The 14,957-nt window shown below is 38.0% G+C and overlaps 1 pseudogene; it reads right to left on the bottom strand.

Moving 5' to 3' along the window:
• Window positions 1–3,585: 3,585 nt before the first annotated feature.
• Window positions 3,586–4,203, bottom strand: LOC148013288 (transcription factor ABORTED MICROSPORES-like; annotated as a pseudogene).
• Window positions 4,204–14,957: the final 10,754 nt, after the last annotated feature.

Genomic DNA, 14,957 nt, shown 5'->3' with positions numbered 1-14,957 from the left:
TGCAGGTCTGATTTAATGCAAAATGTTGTTTTGTAGAAGACTTTAATGATAAGTGTAGGTTGGTCACAAAAGGAAGTAGAGTTGGCCAAATGTTCACTTTAGATGCTGGAATTCCTGCAATGGATGCTGCTATGTATGCTAAAGGAAAAGGAGTAGTTGCAGATATTGAAATATGGCATAAACGTATTGGACATGCAAATGTGCGAAGGTTGAAATCAATACAGTCCAGAGGATTGGTTACACAGTTGCCTTCTTTTAGAGTTGCAGAATTTCATAAAGTTTGTGAAGCATGCCAGTTTGGTAAGCAGGCAAGACAATCCTTCTTGCATGATAGAGAAGTGAGTAGAAAAATACTTGATGTAGTGCATACAGATGTTTGGGGGCCTACACAGAATGTATCTCTTGGTGGCAGCAAATACTTTGTCACATTTATTGATGACTGTTCAAGGAAGTTATGGATATACTTCATGAAGGAAAAAAGTGATGTGTTTGAGCACTTCAAATCTTTTAAGGTAGCTGTTGAAACAGAAACATGCTTAAAAGTAAAGTGCTTGAGATCAGATGGAGGGGGAGAGTACCTCTCAAATGAGTTCAGTGGCTTCTTGAGGACTCATGGGATAAAGAGGCAATTTACTTGCAGGTATATCCCACAGCAAAATGGTGTTGCAGAAAGAAAAAACATGCATATTGCAAAAGTTGCACGGGCATTAATGGCTGAAAAGAATATGCCCAAACATTTTTGGTTTGAGGCTGTCCATACTGCTATCTACATTATGAACATAACTCCCACAGCTGCGGTTCATGGGATGACTCCTGAAGAGTGCTTTATTGGCAAGAAGCCCGATGTATTGCACTTAAAGGTATTTGGATGTGTTGCATATGTTCATGTGCCAGATGAGCTATGGAAGAAGCTTGATCCAAAGGTTGAAAAATGTATTTTTATTGGGTACTCTTTAGAGCAGAAAGGGTATCGCTGTTATAACCCTATTCACAGGTGAGTTCAGAGTGAGCAGGGATGTTATCTTTGATGAGATGGAAAGTTGGTATACACCTGCTGGTGATGTTTTGGATGATGACAATGATCATGACAGCTATTTGCAGAAAGATAAACAAGAATCACGGAGTCTTAGTGGACCAGAAACATCATCTGGTACTATACCTACACTGAGCCCTTGGTCTTGGAGACTAAGGAGTAGCCCCACATCTTCAGGTGGATCTATAAGTGTTGTAGGGAAGGACAACGGAAAGAAGAAAGTACTGGATGGTAATGATGAATCTACTAGTCATTTGGGATTTGAGGGAGATTCTAGTGGTTCAGAGAGTTTGGATGATGAGCTTGGTATTCCTTCAGTCAGGACACCAAGTATACAGAGAGCTCATAGTAATGTAAAGGCTCCATTGAGTGATCCGATGGTATGAAAATCTAGCAGGGTTAGATACCCTGTTAAAAGATTTGGTTTTGAAGGTTATGCATCTCACCATTATGCTTAAATGGTGAAACTAGTTGAGGTTGTTGAGCCCATTTGTTTTGAGGATGCTGTTGGTCATGCTCATTGGGATGTGGCAATGGATGAGGAGATGGTTGCATTAGAAGTCAATAAGACTTGGGATTTGGTACCCTTACCTAAGGGTAAGAAAGCTATTGGCTATAAGTGGGTTTACAAAGTCAAGCATAATGCAGATGGTTCAATTAGCAGGTATAAGGCTAGGCTGGTTGCAAAAGGCTATGCTCAAACATATGGCATAGATTATGATGAGACATTCAGTCCAGTTGCTAGGATGGCAGCTGTTAGGTGTGTGATTGCCTTGGAAGTAGCCAAGGTTCGAGTTTGCAGCAAATGGATGTTAAGAATGCCTTCTTGCATGGTGAATTGCAAGAAGAAGTGTATATGGAGCAGCCAACAGGTTATGAGGATTTAGAGCATCCTACATATGTGTGCAGGTTAAAGAAGGCGCTCTATGGGCTGAAGCAAGCACCTAGAGCATGGTCTGACAAGATTGGAGAGTATCTTGTTAATATTGGATTTTGTATTTCTGATGCTGATCACTCACTTTATGTGAGAAAGGGAGATGTAGGTTTGGTCATCATAGTCATCTACGTGGATGACTTGATTATTACAAGTGACAATGACAATGGGATTGCTGAAGTTAAGGACTTCTTGAAAAAGAAGTTTGAGATGAAAGATTTGGGTGAGCTAAGATACTTTCTTGGTATTGAGGTGATCAGATGTGATGATGGTATATGGCTATCCCAAAGGCAGTATGGCTTGGATATGTTATCCAAGTATGGTATGACAGCATGTAAGCCTCTTTCAGTACCATTGGAGAAAAATGTGAAGTTGAGTACTGATGTTGGAGATGGGATAGAAGACCCTACTATGTTCAGGAGGATAGTAGGGAGTTTGATATACATGACTATCATAAGGCCAGACTTGAGCTATGCTGTTGGCCTTGTCAGTTAGTTTATGCAGATGCCTAGAAAGCCTCATTTGGATGTAGTTAGACGTATATTGAGGTATGTGAGGTCCACTTTACATTATGGACTTTTTTATGAGGCAGGTAAGGATGTACAGGTCTTTGGATACATAGATGCAGATTGGGATGGTAGCAGCAGTAACATGGAGCAGCAAAAAGCAACCTACAGTTACTTTATCGAGTACAGAGGTTGAGTATAGAGGTGCTGCTATGGCAGCATGTGAGGTGGTATGGCTGCAAAAGTTATTAGGTGATTTGGACGTGCAAGGAGATGGTCCTGTTGTCATTCATTGTGACAACATGAGCAGCATACAGCTAGCTAGGAATTGAGTGTTCCATGCTAGGACAAAACACATTGAGGTGCACTACCACTTTGTGAGAGAGAAGGTACTTGCAGGAGAGATTGACTTGGTATATGTCAACACACAGGATCAAATAGCTGACATTTTCTCAAAGGTATTGGGTGCAGAGAAGCTTCAAAAGTTCTGAAGCGTACTTGGAGTTGCAGAGATAGAGTTGAGCTTGAGGGGGAGTGTTGAGATGGCAAGCTCAACACGTGTGGACATTGATGATGGACCGCCTGGCTAGATGGGTCCGCACATCTACATTTAGCACGTTGGTGGTCATTATGATACTCACATGGCCACTGACTTATCACTTATTATATTTAGTTTGTTACACCTACCTAGAGCTGGCAAAGACATAGCACCAGTCGATTAGTGTAGTCGGTTATGCACTGTTTGACTTAGTAGGCCACTTTCTTTATGTTGTATCTTATCTATACTTTGTGTACATTGTATAGTGTGTGGAAGAAGAAGAAGAAACCAGCAATAAAACGTTTTGGACTCCATCTCTCTTCTTGTGTTCTTGAGTGAGCTTCCTCTTGTGTATACAGTGTGTGTTTGGCGCAGCAGCTCAAGCAAAGTCCCCCACCACACGATTCTTGACAATTGCCAAGTAATTGTTTGTTGATGGAACCAATTGCAGTAGGAAAAATGGTATTGGAGTCAGCAACCTATGAATGATTATGATGAGATAGAGGACTATCTTCAAGTTCATAATTTTCATATTAGAAAATATCAAAACAGAGTGTATGATTGTTGTTAATAGTTAAGCAAGTTCTTCCCAATACAGCTGAGCAGAGAGTACCTTGCTTATTTTGGGAACAATGGCCCGTTAAGGAGTATAGCCATTCATTGAGTTTTTTCCTCCTCTTCCTCTCAGAGATGAGATTCTTCAACACGGGATTCTTGCCATCAGGACTGAGCTTACTTCCTTCATCATCATCCATGGCATCACTATTGTCAGATGAATTAATTTGTTTCATGTCATTTGTAGATTTGGACCACCCAAGCCGCCTTACTTCAGCAGATTGAGGATGTGCTAAGGAAGCAGCTTTTTGCTTGGTAGAAGAGGAGGCTAATGTAAGCATTTTAGCATTTGCAGCAGCCCCATCCTATTGTTTCTTCTTATTGCACCAGCTTAGCTTGGCTTTGGGTACTTTCGCGCAGTGGATGAATAAACTCCACCCCATGCTGCTTGAGGAAACAAATCTTTTTGTTTAGTTGACGGATCCTTAGGAGCTTTTCAAGAAGAATAATTTTGCTCCAGGGTCAGGTTCCACTTGTCAGAATGCTCTAATAGTCTTGACAACTCATCACAGTTAATTCCTAGTGAAGTTGCGCCAATGCGTGATAAAAGCATTTTGTGGTGAGTGGTATTTAGCATAGTGGGGAGCTCCAGATCCTCTAGTGAAATGGTGGCAGGAGAAAACACCATCGGCACTGAGCATGGGATGTTGCTGTCCAATGTAGTCTGCATACTTTGAAAAAGTTTAGTGCTTGCATGTGCACTGAACAAGAGATGCAAAATGCACATATATTCAAGGAGCTTGTCACTTGAAGCCAAGTCATCTACAAAATCTAACTCAGTCATGTTGATTGCTGCAATGAACCACCCCAATAGCTATAAGGATTAGTCCTGTGATTGCTCTAAGGTGAACCATAGCTGGTGATCAGGCAAGAGACTATATGATGAGCCCCAAGAGTTTTGGAATCAACCTGAATTAATGATTGTCAATGAGTTTTGAGCTATATGATTTATCTCTATAAGAGAGAGATACATCCCTCACTTGGTGGAAAATGGTGCGGGCTTCACCACACATGAGGGTCGCTTCCAAGAAATACAGGCTCTCTCTATAAGATAGAGTGACCTCCCTTGCTTGATGGTGACACTAAAGGGATTCACTACACATGAGGGCAATTACCAAGTGATGCAGGCCCTCTTTGCAAGAGAGAGATGCCTCCCTTGCTTGGTTGTGATCCATGTGGGCTTCACCACACACAAGGATTGCTACCAAGAAATACGGGCTCTCTCTGTCAACATGTGCCTCCCTCACTTGGTGACCATGTGGGCTTCACCACACAGTGAGAGTCACTAGCAAGTGATACAGGCTCCCTTTGTAAGAGAGAGTGACTTGTCACTTGTGGTGGCAACCCATTGTGGATTTACACCACATGAAGGTCATGAACAAGACTATCCAATGGAAAAATAAAGAGGTTTTTTGGGGAGAAAAAAGCCAGTTTTATAATTAAATGCCCCAAAAACATGGATTTTTTATGAGTATTGGATTATCATAAACTACTATTAAACTATAGGTCCCATTGATGAGCATTTAGATGTATGAAGTTGCTATTCATTTTGGTTAGAAATATTACAAAGTTTGAAATAGCCCACACCTACTGTGTACTATCGGATGGCACCTCATGTGAAGAGTTGGTACCCATCATTGGGTCAAAGATTTCTTGATTTTCTATGCCTCTATTACAATGATGAGAGTACATGGGCGAAGTAAGAGCTAGACGAGAATAGATGCAAAAGAGATAAATAAAGCAATCATAATCAAAGGATATTGGGAGAGTAGTGGATTACGAATATGGTAGGAGAGAGCATCCTACCCGAAGTTCTAAACCCTAAATCCTTTTTGATCGATCCTTTGCATTGTAAAATATACATGTACATGGTCCCTCCATGCATTTAATATTATTACCCCTTTTGGCTACATAGCTAGTCCCTAGGTTTTGGAATCTAGAATTAACAAAAGGGACATGTTTCTAGGCTTCTCACTTTAAAAAAAAATCATATTTTGTTTTCCATCACATGGCCAATCTATATGCTCTTATGCTCCTATCACATCACTATTGAGATGGCAAGCTCAGCACGCTTGGATATTGATGATGGACCACCTGGTTAGATAGGTTTTCATGTCTATACTTAGCATATCAATGGTCATTATAATCCCTATGTGGCCAATAACTTATTGCTTATTATATTGGATTTACTACACTTACCTACAACTGGCATAGTTATAGAACTAGTAGATTATTATAGTCAATTATATATTGTTTGACTTAGTAGGTCACTTTCCTTTATATTGTATCTTATCTATAATTTGTACACATTATATTGTGTATAAGAGAAAAAGAATAAACTAGCAGCTGAAATGAAGGAGAAGAAGCAAGGATTTGAGCAAGCAAGAAATGGGTAATTCCCCCCATCACATAATTTGTGATATGGAAACAGAGTAGCACCATTCAGAGAGGATGATTTTAAAGGCCAAAGTGAAGGAGAAGAAGCAAGGATTTGAGCAAGAAAGCAATGGGTAAGAAGCTCTTCCATTCTTCCACTCTTTCTTAGGGTAGCATCTGTGGAGGCACTAGAAGCAGGGTAGAGCAAAAATCTCAAATATTGTAAGATCTTGTCAACAAGCCTAGAGAATTGTATATTTTTTAGATCATCCCTTTAGAGCTAGCAATTATTTTTTTGGCTATCTAAGGCCATTTCAAGTCCAATTTTAGACCCACAAGGTTGCAAACAACAAATTTAGGGTGTATTGTGATTACGATTGTGTTGATCGAAAGTGGGTGTATAGGTTATAGATTTTGAATCTATAAGTTCTTAGATGTTTGCCAAGAAGAAAACAAGTTTTATATGTAAACAAGTTGCAAATTACATGTATTATTGGAGTAGTCAGTAAAACATACTACTTAATGTATTATTGTGCACTTGTTATAAAAGGCTGCAAAAGATTTGCTTGCTATCTTGTATTGATTTTGTGATAATGGTAGAGAAAAGTGAAACCCCATCATTGAGAAGCTAAACAAGAACAACTATCCATCATGAAAGTTCTGTATGATAAACTTATATATTGAAAAATGTCTCTTTGAGTTTGTTTTAGGTGAAGAAAAGGAGCAAGAGTTGAGTGACCTTGTGATTGCAAATGAATTAAAGGCGTGGAAAGAATAAAATGCAAAAGACAAAAAGGTGATGTATTAATTATTTGCAGTTATTAATAATACTATATTGGGACATATGAGAAACACAAAAAGTTTACATGCAATATAAACTACAATTGAAAATATGTTTTTTGTGAATACAAAGACATGGAAGATTCAGTTCAAGCAAGAGCTAAATACTTTAAAGAAATAAAAAAATCTATCAATGAGTATGTTTTGAAGGTAAGGAGCATTACATATGCTTTATTAGTGATTGATGCAATGCTTGATGATGACGATTTAGTATCATCTACTTTGAGTGGTCTTAATAATGAAAAAACTTGGAAATCATTTGTTATTTCTGTGTATGTACAGAAAACATTTTCAAATTTTGATGAATTGGTCTCTCTCATAATAACTAAAGAGATCAACATATAGGGTGAATCATTAGAAAAAAGTAGTGAATATGTATTCTACTCTAGTTTAGAAAGGGGATGTGGTAGGTTCTCTTCAAGAGGCCATGGTATGGCATGTGTTGGCAATAACCAAACAAATTGGTTAAATTAGTAATTCTAGGTTTCAGGAAGTTGTGGAAACTTTAGAGGCAGGGGGAGCTCTAGAGGAAGAGGTGGATAGTAGAAAGGAGGTTCTGGAAATTTTGGCATTATTTGTCATTATTGTGACAAAATAGATCATATTGCATTGCATTATTATACTAAGAAGGATGATATCCACACTGATAAATTGTAGCAAGGAAACTATGCATGGTCTTAAAGATAGAATGAAGAAAAAAATAAGTATCTATTTGTTATACAACAACATATGATGAATGTTGTTACTGCAAAGGGGACAATAATGATGCATGGTATGTTGATTCAGGTGCATCTAATAATATGACTAGACATGCTAAATGGTTTGAAGAGACATAGGATTTGCAAAATCTAGGTTATGTGTAGATGGATGATGATTCATGTCACCTAATTTCACAAATTAAAAGAGTTTCCTTGGTCCTTACATGATGGTAAGAGTTTGTCTTGAAGTTATTCATAATGCCATCTATATTATGAATAGAACTCCCATGAAGACACACTAATATTTGATTGTATTGCATATGTTTATGTGCTAGATGAGCTACAAAAGAAGCTTGATCCAAAGGCTAAAAAATGTATTTTCATTGGATACTCTTTAGAGAAGAAAGGGTATTATTGTTATAACCCTATCAATGATACATTAGATGATGATCATGATCATGATAGTTATGTGTAGAAAGAGAAGCAAGAATCACAGAGACTTAGTGGACTAGAAACATCATCTCTTGCTACATCTACAATAAACCCTTGCTTCGGCAGACTAAGGAGCAGTTTCACATATTCAAGTGCATCTATAAGTGTTGCAAGTAAAAATAAAGGAAAGAAGAAAGTGTTAGATGTGGTTATAATGCATCTACTAGTCATTTGGGGTTTAATGGATATTCCAACAATTCAAAGATTTTGGATGATGAGCTTAGTATTCCTTCCTTAGGACACAAGATATACAGAGAGCACATGGTAATGTAAATGCTCCATTGAGTGATCTAGTGGTATGTAGGTCTGGAAGGGTCAAATACCCTATTAAAATATTTTGTTTTGAAGATTATCTAGCTCACCATTATGCTTATATGGTAAAGGTGGTTGAGGATATTGAGCCCACTTGTTTTGAGGATGTTGTTGGTCATGCTCATTGAGATGTAGGAATAATGAGGAGATGGCTATATTAGAAGCTATACGACTTGGGATCTAGTACCATTGTCAAAGGGCAAGAAAGCTATTGGCTGTAAGTGAGTCTACAAAATTAAGCATAATACAGATGGTTCTATTAGCAAGTATAAGGCTAGGTTGGTTGCACACATATGGCATAGATTATGAAGAGACATTCAATCGAGTTGCTAGGATGGCAATCTGAGATATGTGATTGCTTTGGCAGTAGCCAAGGGCTGAAGTTTGTAGAAATTGGATGTAAAGAATACCTTCTTGTATGGTGAATTGCAAGAAGAGGTGTATATGGAGCAGCAAGTAGGTTATGAGGATTTAGAGCATCCCACATATGTGTGCATGTTAAAGAAGGTGCTCTATGGATTGAAGCAAGCACCTAGAGCATGGTCTACCAAGATTATAGAGTATCTTGTTAACATTGGCTTTTATGTTTCTCATACTAATCACTCACTTTATATGAAAAAAAAGATGCAAGTTTGGTCGTTATAGTCATCTATATGGATGACTTGATTATTACAGGTAACAATGACAATGGGATTATTGAAGTTAATGATCTTTCGAAGGATTTTGAGATAAAGGATTTGGGTGAGCTAAGGTAATTTATTGGTACTGAGGTGATCAAATGTGATGATGGTACATGGATATCCCAAAGGAAGTATTGCTTGGATATGTTGTCTAAGTATTATATGATAGCATGTAAGTCTCTTCCAATGCCGTTGGAACAAAATGTGAAGTTGAGTATTGATGTTGGAGATGAGATAGAAGACCCTACTATGTTTTAGAGGGTAGTAGGGAGTTTGGTTTACATGACTATCATAAGAGCACACGATTTATATTATTGGCTTTGTCAATCGGTTTATATAGATGCCCCAAAAGCCTCATTTGGATGTAGTTAGACACATATTGAGGTATGTGAAGTCCACTTTACATTATGGACCCTTTTTATGAGACAAGTAAGAATATATAGATGTTTGGATACATATATATAGATTGGGCTGGTAGCATGTCTGATAGAAGATCTACCAGTGAATTAATGTTTGCCTTAGTACTACAACAATTATGTGGGGAAACAAAAAGTAATCTATAGTTTCTTTATCGAGTGTATACAAAGGTTGAGTACAAAGGTGCTGCTATGGCAACATGTGAGATGGTATGGCTGAAAAGGTTATTCGAGGTGTCTTAGAGATGCAAGGTGATGATCCAGTTGTCATTCATTATGACAACATGAGCAACATACAGCTAGCAAGGGACCCAACATTCCATGCTAGGACAAAACAAATTGAGATGCATTACCACTTTGTGAGAGAGAAGGTACTTGTAGAAGAGATTGACTTTTTATATGTTAGCACACAAGATCATATAGCTGACATTTTCACAAACACATTGAGTGTAGAGAAGCTTAAAAAATTTCGAAGCTTACTTGGAGTTGCAAAGATACAGTTGAGCTTGAGGGGGAGTGTTGAGATGATAAGCTCAACACATGTAGATATTGATGATAGACCACCTGGTTAGATGGATCTGCACATCTATACTTAGCAAGTCAATGGTTATTATGATCCTCGTATAGCCACTGACTTATTATTTTTGGTTTGAAAGTGCCACTTGTTTAGTATAATTAGGTATGTACTGTTTGACTTAGTAGGTCACTTTCCTTTATGTTGTATCTTACCTTATATACATTGTATTGTGTGTAAGAGAAGAAGAAGAAACCAATAAGAAGTTGTTTTGGCCTCCATCTCTCTTCTTGTGTTCTTGAGTGAGCTTCTTCTTGTGTATGGTGTGTGTTTGGCGTAGTAGCTCATGACAGCCACCCTATCAATAGCAGTGGTAGCGACTACTCTTGGTTACATCATTGAAGCTCTTAGCCTGCCCTATGAAGACCAATGCATAATTTGATATTTCAATAAACTTAATAGTCAATAATATATCTTGTTATAGATGATGTCTATCAATTTTTACTAGCATCACAACTCATATTGGATTGTAGATAGCGTAAGACTTAGTCCCTCTGCCCTATACCCCCACCAATTTGTTATGCTTATAATTTACTAGTGGGGGGGGGGGGGTCTTTGTAACATCCCTGCGCCTCCACAGGAATAATTTTTGGTTAGTTAAGAAAAAAATATTAGTTGGTACTAAGTTAGTAAGTTAGTTTATAAGTTAGTAAGCTAGTTAGGAAGATAGGTAGTTTATAAGGTTATAAGTTAGTTTAATAAGTTAGTAAGGTTAGCATTAACATTATATAACTTATATATTATATAAGTTACTCATTATAAATGTGATAACTAATGTTATAATTAACATTAAAATAAGAAAAGCGTCATTGCTATTGCCATAAAGGGCACCACCTCCCAAATCCGATTGATGAACATGCCATGATGATCATCGTCCTCATCATCGTCGTCGTCATCATCATCATCATCATCATCATCATCATCATCATCATCATCATCATCATCATCATCATCATCAATGTCATCATCAACAACATGCTTTAAAAAAAAGCTCCCACTCTAAAACTGAGAGTAAAGGAGCTATTATGGCCAAAAAGGGAGGAGAAATAGAAGGGAAGGGAGAGGTAGCACGTTGTCGTAGGAGTTTTTGTCGAAAGGTCATATCCACCAAGGATTAGAGATAGAAGGAAGTAGAGATAGGATATGGAAGAGAAGAAAAAGAATAGATAAGAGGTAAACATGATAAAGACAAAGCACAATGAATCTAATCAATATATATTGATAGAACATGGAATCCCTTATCTAGCACTACTCAGAAGCAATCTCCAAGCATTAGATCTCCTGTAGCTCCCTCGTAGACAAAAAACGTGCATAAAAAACAACAGCTTCTTCTCTGCTAATCGAAATCCAAATTTGATGGCATTGTTGGCTTTGAAAGGGGGGTAAAACCTCATGAAAGGACACCTGACCCTGAATCTCTCAGTTCACCCCTCATTCTTCTTGTTCAAAGTGCTATTTTCAGATTGTCAACTTCGATGCGACACACGCGATTTTGCCCATCTTTATTTTTTATGAAAAATCCCAAAATTGACAGAAAAAGTAACTTGCTTTTTGCATGCCATCCTAATCTAGAAGCTTTCCTAACTTTTTAGGATTTTTTTACAATAAATAATATAAAAATATGCTAAAATTGTCAAAAAATCTAGTATTTTTAGACCATCCATGCCATGGACACTAGCACTAATGACTCAGATCACATTGACTCTCTACATCAATAAGAAAATCAGATGATGATGCACTCTAGAGTTTTTCACACTGTGCCCGCATAGTGGTACGACATCCACCCCCTCTGAACTTGCACATCCTTCGATATGTGCCATCGATGCACCACCCGGATCAAACACCCAAAGTGTCAACTTGTCGCTCATCATGCATATAAGAAGGAATCCCCCTAGATCATAGATCAAAATAGTCAACATTTGAATAACTCCTGAGCCATACGTAGTACACCCTCTAGGGTCATAAGGCCTTGGATGCATATCATACATACTAGAGGTTGTTGAATCTCCATATACATGCTATCAATGCACCCATCAACAAATACATAGCAACATGCCTGCTCTTTCAAAGTCCATCACATGGGAAGTTGCTTCTGATAACCTTTTTGCTTCACATTCAACATAAACCGAGCCTCACTTGCATTCAACACATTCTCACCATCACCAAAAATAGTGCAATAATCCATATCTTGAAGCATATTAGAATAGTCTATCAATGCCTCTGATAAAGCATTCGAAAAATTTTCCATTTATGGAGCATCACATCTAGCATCCTCTAAAGGCATATCCTCGAGCTCATGAATTGTCTCAGAAATGAATATTATATCTTGCAAATCATGTGCATCCAACACTTCATCAATCTCCCTTTGAGTCCCTGCATCAAGTAAAACATGATCTTTGTAAACCTCTTCAAATACATTATGAAAATCTATAGATGTAATGGTTGAATCTTCCACTACAGGATCTTCTAAGGCATATGTGCCTGTCTCAATATCAGACTGCAACTTATATCCCAAATGTTTGCCCTCTTGCTTGTTATCTTGTTTTTTCTCTTGCCCAATCTCTTCCATAACATGCTCGAGAGGTGGCTGATTTGTAGATTTAGGAGGATCTACACTTCTTCTTCTCACTCTCATAGCTATCCCTGCATTATCTTCATCTCTCTTTCGTTTCTCTTCCACAAGTGTATTTGTGTTTTGTGCTTTTTCTAAATATGCATCCACTGAATATGCATCTACTGGTGATTCCTAACCAGTTATGTGACGAATGTCTTGCCTTGCATGAGATATTTCACTATCAGTAACTTTTCTCTTTTTAGCTGCATGCAAAGCATATGTCCATGTTACAACCTTTGTACCAACCATCACTTGGCCATGCATTCTATCCAACTGTAGACCAAAAGTAGAAGCATGTACAGCTGCATAAGCATTTTGGACAACCAAGTCTTCTAAAAACTTCTCATACCTCCCTTTTCAAAATTCAAAGCAAGAGGCAATCCCATTTCTTGTGCATGGATCTTGCCATCTTTCCAAAAGATGAGGTGTCGTGCCAAGGCCTCCTGATAGGCAGCACAATCCTTTCTCTCATGCTACTAACTATCACACCACATACATCTTTTTCCTGGCTTAGGGGCTGCTACCCGTCCCCTTTCCTCTTGTCCTTTTTCATCCGATTTTGCAACCTTCAATTGAAGATCCTACATGCCTTTGACCAATTCAACTAGTACATCTTCCTTAACAGTGGGAATAATAGCAGGTACAGCCATACGGTTAGCCACAGAAGTGGGTGGCGTACTAGATACATAAACTATTTTGCCTGTAGCAGTGGGCAAGCTAGAGACATGCAATCGTTCTCTTATTCTATGCTTTTTCACAAGTGCAGTAACAACTTCCTTGACATGTCTCCACTCTGTTTTAAGACCTGTCTTTGTAATCTGATCCTCTAGCAAATCATCAAGCTTCTCTTGAAGCTCAGGATCTACTGCTTGTAGAAACAATTCAATTTTTTGACTTGCAAGAGTTTGCTATTCTGCAAGATCTAACTGCTCAAAGTGACTTTCAAATTCTCTTAACAATTATATAGCCACAAGACCCTTATTGGGTTGTAAAACCCACTCCTAAAAAGTTTTGTGCGTAATCAAATTGGTGTCTTCAATGTATAAATTTTCCTTCAGTGTCTTCTTGAAAGCTACCCAGTCAGCATCCTGTATGTACCATTCAGTTATTTACTATTTCAGTTCATGTATAGTGATCCAAACAAAATAATGGCTCCATGCAAGTTGAGCCACCCCAAAGAAGTCCATATTTTGAGCATAGGTATGTACATATGCAGTTACATTCCTGCCATTGAATAACTTCATGTCACGCTCAACTGCTTGTAGAGCATTCATCACAATAGTTTCTATTTGAGTAGAAGCCTGCATCACCTGTTGTTGTTGTTGTATCTGCATAAGCATGTTATGTTATGCACTAACTACTGCAAAACATCACTAGAAATTGTACTCGAACATTCTCCCATCTTTTCTTTCCTTCTGACGACCTTTCACATTGGGTTCACTAATGTTAGAGGGGTTTTTGTCGAAAGCTCGTATCCACTAGGGATCAGAGATAGAATGATGTAGAGATAGGAGATGGAAGAGAAGAAAAAGAAAAGACAAGAGGTAAACACAATAAAGAAAAAGCACAATGAATTGAATCAATATGTATTGATAGAACCTGGAATCCCTTGTCTGGCACTACTTAAAAGCAATCTCCAAGCTCCCTCGTAGACCAAAAACATGCATAAAAACAATAGCTTCTTCTCTGTAAATTTGATGGCTCTGTTGATCTCCAAAGGGGAGGTAAAACCCTAGGACACCCTAGGACACTTGGCCCATAATCTCTCAGTTTACTCCTTCTTTTTCTTGTTCAAAGTGTTATTTTTAGACTGTCAACTCCGATTGTGATGGGGGTGATTTTGTCCATCTTTATTTTTTAATGAAAAATCTGAAAACTAGCTAAAAAAGAAGCTTGCTTTTTGCATGCCACCCTAATCTAGAAGCTTTCCTAACTTTTTAGGATTTTTAATAGTAAATAATATAAATAATATAATAAAAATATAAAAAAATCTAGTATTTTTGGACCATCCATGCCACAGATACTAGCACTAATGACTCAGATCGCATTGACTCTCTACATCAATAAGAAAGTCGGATGATGATGCACTCTAGAGTTTTTCACACTATGCCCATGTAGTGGCACAACAATGTACTCCCTTCTGCCTATATAAAGGCATGCTCTTTACTCGAAAATGAAGTAGGAAGGTACTTTGAGAGAGAGAGAGAGAGAGAGAGAGAGAGAGAGAGAGAGAGTGTGTGTGTGTGAACAAAGAGTTAGTGAGAATAGAGAGTTAGTGAGGATAGGGAGTTACTGGAAATAGAGAGTTAGTGATAGAGAGATTTAACTA

The sequence above is a fragment of the Lygodium microphyllum genome, chromosome 26, assembly GCF_053477565.2.
Source record: "Lygodium microphyllum isolate KBCC chromosome 26, Lygodium_microphyllum_v1.1.10, whole genome shotgun sequence".
Taxonomy (NCBI): Eukaryota; Viridiplantae; Streptophyta; class Polypodiopsida; order Schizaeales; family Lygodiaceae; genus Lygodium; species Lygodium microphyllum.
Note: the sequence above shows the minus strand (reverse complement) of the source record. Positions and strands in the feature narration are given on the sequence as shown.